The sequence below is a fragment of the Cynoglossus semilaevis genome, chromosome 18 (assembly GCF_000523025.1).
Source record: "Cynoglossus semilaevis isolate Cse_v1.0 chromosome 18, Cse_v1.0, whole genome shotgun sequence".
NCBI lineage: Eukaryota > Metazoa > Chordata > Actinopteri > Pleuronectiformes > Cynoglossidae > Cynoglossus > Cynoglossus semilaevis.
In genome coordinates this window covers 2,204,181-2,211,369 of record NC_024324.1, presented here as the reverse complement: position 1 = coordinate 2,211,369, position 7,189 = coordinate 2,204,181, and the positions used below count along the sequence as shown (strand labels likewise).

Sequence of the window (7,189 nt, the reverse complement as noted above, 5' to 3'; positions counted from 1 at the left end):
CTTCTTGGCAGGTATAAGCCTAGCAACGTGTAAAAGATGTAACAAACTGCTCCAGTCGACAGTTAGTTTCAGGGCCTTCCTCCAGAACCTCCGTGGACCACCTGGAGGCTGCGACTCCCGTTTTTGAAGTTCACCGTGAGGTCAGAAGATGTGGCTTTCACTGGCAACTTTTTCACTCTTTTCCTGGAAAGAACTCCCTCCGTCTCTCAGTCCGGGCTGCGTCCACTCAGTCTCTCAGACTCTCAGCAGCTCTGGTCCAGTCTGAGCCCTGAATCTGACTCTCTCTAGGATCCTGTGACTCCGTGGACTCCTCGTCCATGGGTGTGCTCCCTTGTTTTTGATGAGGGTTTCCCCGCGTCTGGCACCAGCCGTGGATTCCTGGGCAATCCTAGCATGGAAACACCCTGAAGCCAGGCTTCCACAACACTCCAGCACCCTCACTCACCCTCACTCACCCTCACCGTCACCCTCACCTCCTCCGTTTCCTTATCCTCTCCTCCATCCTTCCACCTCTCTTTCCAAAGCTGCCTCTGTGCCACTGAGCAGCGGCGTCTCTCCCCTCAGGGTCCGTCCCGCCTCGTCGTTGAAATGGAGACGTCACTTGTCTCAGGAGGCGCGTTCCCTCCTGAGCCGTCGGATGATCAAGCAGGAAATCAACTGAATGCAAAGGCGACTAATTTCTCCTCGTTAGCCTCCACATCCTGCTGCAGAATCCGAAACGTGAATTCCCTTTTATTGCTGGTTCACGGCTGCCAACGCGCAGCTCTGAGAACAGTTTAACGATCAAACCCATAAATCCACACTGCTGGGTTCGGTTGCCATAAAGAGATTTTAAGCATTTTTTTTTTTTTTTTTTTTCAAACCCTGCAACAATTTTCCTGTAAATTTTCCAATTAGACTTTCTCACAAGAAAACCTGCAGTAACACAACACAGTCGCACAACCTCTGTCGTAACATACATCACCCCGCGGCCACACTGTGTGTGTGTGTGTGTGTGTGTGTGAGTACGTGTGTGTGCCACCGTCAGAGTTTCCTCTGTAATTATACACACGTCGGGTCACTCTGCCAGTAGATCCTGCCAGAAAACTAAAAACTTTCTTTTGTTTTTTGGTTTCTATTTTAGTTTCCACTCCACTGACGAGTGAGAATGTCAGGGAAACTCTTTTGTAATTGTTTGAAAGAGAAGACTTTTTTTTTTTTTTTGCCACTTAACAAAAGACTCCTTTCAGAAAATCTATAATATGTTAAGACAATGGGTTGGGGTTTTTTTCTGCCTGGAAAGTGAAAAAATTTAAACCTAAAAATTAAGGATTTTACTTCATGTAAAGTTCAATGATTCATCAGAGCTTTTCCAAATGGCAACTAAACAATCACATAACAAATTACTTAAAATTACTTATTTTAACTTCAACACATTTGAAAATAGTAAACTTAGCTAGGTTAGCTTAAAATGGCACTATTCTGAAATAGATTAACATTAGCTAAAATTTAAATTTGCTACCGTAGAAGGAACGTTATCTGCTCACAAAACTATTAAAAAAAAATATATATATTTTTTTACCCTGTAGTGACACAAAGAGACACATCTGTTCCTGCAGAAACAGTACCTGGAACTGGAACTGTTTGGCATCATGTGCATTTTTTAGACTTCTAATCACAAACTATTTATAGTCATAAACTATAATATATACTGTATATTTATATATATGGTCTTATTAATGAATAATATAAATGATTGTTTTCAAGCTAACAGCCAAAAGATAAGCTAGCTAGAAGCCAACAACAGCCAAAAGATAAGCTAGCTACATCGATATTGGCTACATCGACAGCTTAGCGAAAGCTGCATCAAAACTGGCTACATCGACAGCTTAGCGAAAGCTAACGTTAGCTTCACGCGTGACCTGTGAATGGCTGATGGTTTGGTTTGGACATAAAGTGGCAAAAAAAAAAAAATCAATATTTTCTGATGATGTGAGAGTGAGTGGAAGGCAGTGTTTATGGTGTGTTTGAGTCAGACCTCTGAGTCTGCTCTGGCTCTTCTCTCACTTCTGTCTGTTCTGTTTTCCTCTGCTCACCGTTTCTCCAATAATAGAACCGTCTAATTAGGAGTTGGAAGTCCTGAAGGAAATCCTTTCCTGGGGAGAAACTCTCCAGAATCTCTGAAGAGCAGTCTCACGTTTGCTCAGCTGCGGTGGAGAACGACCTGCTCGGCTTCACTTCCTGCCTTCATCACCTTCACTAACTCAGACTTTCTCAGACATCAGCTCCATTTTCTCTTCCCCCTCGCCCAGTTCTGGGTGCTCTGTCTTCTCTTTGACCTCGGCTGAAACTTCTGGAACATCACAGTGAACTTCAGTCAGTGATGGGACCAGGTGGTGTCATGGTGGACACTCGGTCCACTGAGGGACCTCTGTCTCTGTCTCTTTAACTGCAGCAGAGCCAGGCAGCGCTGAAGTAAGAGCGGTAGCGGCTCCGTCGGCTCAGAGCTGCGGTTCGTCTTCGTCGTCTCAGAGCTGCGGTTCGTCTTCGTCGTCTCAGAGCTGCGGTTCGTCTTCGTCGTCTCAGAGCTGCGGTTCGTCTTCGTCACGGGCCGCGGGGCAGTTTGAGGTTTTTGGTTACGTTCACAGAACAATGACTTCCACTGGCAGTCACTCCGTGGTTTGGCTTCCTCTCCTCAGAACAATGGCTGTTTTCATAAACAAATCAACTGCAGCCACATAAACACTGGAGGAATTATGTTTCCCTAAATTACACTGAATGATTCATACAAATATATATATAAATATATTCACAAATATATTTATATATAATTTATAAGAAACAATCAGACGTGTTGATGGTTACGATTATAGCAATGATTTGAACTGGATAACACTTATAACTAGTTAACAATAATACATATTTAACAATAACTAATTACCGGTACTAACTAGTTAACAATACCTAGTTAACACTAATGACTAGTTAACAACATTAATAGATAATAATAACTAGCTAACAATAATACATAGTTAACATGAATAACTAGTTAACAAAATTAAAAGTTAATAATAACTAGTTACCACTATTAACTAGTTAGCAATACCTACTTAACACTAATCAATAGATAACACTCATAACTAGTTAACATAATTAATAGTTAATATTAAAACTGGACAATAATAATAATAATAATAACTACCTAACATTAGTAACTAGTTAACAATATCTAGTTAACACTAATTACTAGTTAACAAATTAATAGATCATAACTAGCTAACAATAACACCTAGTTAACATTAATAACTAGTTACCAACAGTAACTAGATAATAACCTCATTATTTTCATTAACCTCTTCTTTAAGTCTCTATTTCTTCAGTCAAAGATCAAAATCCAACATGTTCTGAGGAGACGAGGCCTGTCCTGGAACTTTCTGACTCAGTATCAGTCTACATAGTCTACAATAGTCTGGTCTCTACACCTTGAACTCCACGACGGCTCGTTGCACTTAATCCCCGAACCCACGTGTGTCGAGGGGCGGGAGGGAAGGAAGACGTCTCCGTCCTCATTCCCCGGGACAAGGGAAGTCTGTGAGCAGCAGCAGCAGCAGCAGCAGCAGCAGCAGCAGTCTGGTCCAGCATGTGTTTATATTTACTGTACGTTAGGAGGACTTGGGTACAGGCCACCACGCCACCACACCGTCTCACTCCACCCTCAGTCCAATTAAGGAGCACAAGGAGCTGCTTGACTCCCTTTCTAAACCCTGGATGACAAATAACTGTATTGTACATTGTTTGATCGTTTGTTGGCAGACACACACACACACACACACACACTCACTGTGTGTGTGTGTCATTAGGTGCTCTGTGTTATGTCTGCCCACAGAGTGAAATGATTTGTGTGGACCGGCGTTAACCAAACGTGGACGGTGAGACTGGAGTTTGTGAGCTCGGGGTTTCCAGCTTGTTTCTCCTCCTCAGAGCAGCAGCAGCAGCAGCAGCAGCAGCAGCAGCTTCAGCAGCAGCTTCTGCAGCAGCAGTAGCTGCAGCAGCAGCAGCAGCTCTGGGGCTGTGGAGCCACAGTGTTGTTGCACTGGGAGCTGCTACTGAAGGTCTCGCCTGCAGGCGCTGTGCAGATGTTGCCCCCGGCCTCTGGAACATTCTGGAGTTACCAATTATCCAGGTCCATTCTTTTCAAACAAAGACAGTCCACGAGGCCAAACTTTTCAATTCACCCTTTTTTTAAGACGCGGAGACGTTTTCCTGGCTGTAAGAAGCCGATCGCCGGGTTGAATTTTCTGTCCATTCATCCGTGCGCGTCACGGTGTTACTGAGTCAGGGAGGAGACGATAAAGAGGGAGACCCAGGGGAGGAGGTGAACCAGAGAAGACGGAGATCTGAAAAACATCTCCGTCTCCTGGGGTTTGACTTCCACGGCCGAGGCTTCCCTTCTGGACCGGTTCCCAAAATGCAAAGAGGCAGAGTGGGAAAACTGGGAAAACAATAGAGACCACAGAAGGAGATTAGCTTTGTCTGCAGACTAACGTCGTTAGTTCAGCTTTAACTGATTTATATTTTTATAAAACTAACTCTGACACATTTAATTTTTTTTTAAATTTTTGACGAGATTTGCAAAAATGCAAATATTTAGCGTTTCTTTGGCTGTTAGCTACACTACACACTAAAAGTTTAGGGTTAGCGGCTAACTTCAGGTCGGCTATGTTTAAGCTAACATGTAGCTATATTTCTGATTAGTTTGAGTTGATTTTGATTGATCTTCTAAAGATTTTTTATAATTTTTTTTAGCTAATTGTAAACTAATTATACTACAGTTTTTGCTTGACTTTGACAATGACAACTTACAAACTCAGACACTTTTCTTATCCTTATCTCAGGTCTATTTTTTTTTTCTATTTTTAGCAGCTAGCCTTTAAGCATCTTTTTGCTCATTGCTAAGTTTTTTTTTTTGACTAACTCAGATATTTATACTCCCTGATGGACTGGAGAACTGTCCAGAGTGTAACCCCGCCCCCACCTGTTGACAGCTGGGATTGTCTCCAGCGCCCCCTGTGGCCCTGTGAATGAATGCGCTGTAGAGAATGGACTGATGGATGTTGGCTGTTTCCAAGAGGATGGACTGATGGATGTTGGCTGTTTCCACTCCAGCTTCAGATTATGAAAAACATTTTATTTTTGATATTTTGAAAGTCTTTGAAGCCCTCGCTGATTTCTGTCCTCGATAGAGACGTACGATTGCTTTTTAATTGGTGCGTGGGCATTTTTAAACGTTTGTGAGCAGCTCTGGGGGATAAGGTAATCTGACTCAGGGTATTAGGAAACACAGGATGGAATTCAGTGACTATGAGATCTTTTGGTTAAAGGAATCTGAACTCAATCAACTCCTGAAACGCAGTCATTTTTGGGAAAACACGCTCATGCGGAGGTCAGACATTCCTGTTTTTCTTTTTTTCCCCTGAGCTAATGGCTAACGTAGCCAGGAGTTATCACAGGACGATCAATGCTCTGATTTCTCACACTGTTAAAGTCATGAAAGGTTTTTCTTTTTTTTAAACAACCTCAAACTCTCTTGGAGTCTTGGACTCAGAGGTTCTTACCTGGTTTTCTATCAAGAAGAGTTTCGGGAAAAGACAGAGTCTTGTTGTTAGCGATGATCGCACAGACGTTATCTTTATTTAATTGCGTTTTTCTGTCACATTGTTTTTGAATTTCAAACATGCAGCCTGCTCTTCCAGCTCAGAAACTTTTCAGCCAAACATCCTGTACAGGTTCCTGTGTCAGGAGTCGTTCTTTCCCTTCCAGCCTGGTTCACCGGTGCTCTGTGTTATTCATAGAACCGCGCACCGACGTGTGAGCGTGTGCAGCCCAACCCGACCAGACGACCCAACTCCAAAAGACTCCGAACTCTTTCCTTCCTCCTCTTTCTACAACCAAAACAGGAATAGACCACAGTGGCCCTGCTCTACTTCCAATCCGACCCGCTACACTTTTTCAAATTATTCCAAATAATGTATTTATATTAGCATTATACTTCTGCCTTTTCCCTGCAATACACATGTTTCCCCAATAGATGGCGTAGAAAATGCAAAAGGGCATTTTAGCGTTTTTGCTTTCATGCATGACTTTTACACGTCATTTAAATTTTAGAAGATGTTGCCAAGAGGTGAGGTCAATGCTGAAGAGTAGGAGACCAAGTATAGAACCCTGGTGGACGCCGTGAGTTACTGCGAAGAAAAGACATTTTCATGCCTGGACCTGGATACAAAATTTAACTAAATTTAACTTTTTTTTAATCCTGATTTTTGTTTTCCTGTCTGTCCTTTGTCAATATATATTTTTTATTTTATTTTTGATCACTTGTGTTTCGTGTTAGCTGCTCTTTATTTCTATTTCTGACACCTCCAACACAAACAAACTTTACGTCACCCGATCCGTTGTCAAACAGCCCACGTCCATAACCCACGTGCTGCGACCTCAAACGACCCCTTTCACTCCTCGACCTTCACTCATTTCATTGTGAGTGGTTGAAGAATCCTGTTAATGAGGCGGGAGTCCGGAGAAAACAGCTCTGGTTTCCTTTTCAGTCTCTCAAATTGGTTGAAATGAAGCTCTCTTCATGCCTCATTAGGGAGAAAAACAAATTAAATTAGCTTTTTCTAAGCACGTGTGTGTTTTTCCAGCCTCTCGTAATAAGTACCGGCTCGATGCCTGATGGGAAAACCCTCTTTGTTGTGGCGTGTTTCAACGAAGGAAAAAAGGAATAACCAGAGAAAGAAGAAGTGGGGAAAATGGGGATAGGATGATTAAACGAGGGCAACAGAAATATTCCTATGAGAGAAAAAGGAGATTTAAAAACCGAGGCCAGTTGTCAGTTTCCAGTCCGTGCGTATTAATGAGCCCACCAGCTGCTCCATTATGCTGGGATTCCACACAGAGATGAAGTCAAGGTTTCTCTCGTCCGCCGACGTCGCTCATCCCTCTGGTATGACGCTTTTTTCGGAGGATTGCATCAGATTTCTCTCCGTCTCTGTGGCTTTGTAGTCTGCTCTCAGGTCTGATGAGAATATCTGAGGAAGTGAGATCATGATCTGCAGGTCAGACGGGATGACGTCCGTGCTGCCCCCCCCCCCCCCCCCCCCCCCCCCCCCCGTTTTCATCTCTCTTTTACTAGCCTGTGCTGATTGACGCTAGT

General features: G+C 43.1%; 1 protein-coding gene across 8 annotated transcripts in view; it reads left to right on the top strand.

The window, feature by feature from the left end:
- Positions 1-7,189, top strand: part of nfatc1 (nuclear factor of activated T cells 1) — a 55,198-nt gene that overhangs the window by 30,712 nt on the left and 17,297 nt on the right. The gene's annotated exons all lie outside the window — the stretch shown is intronic.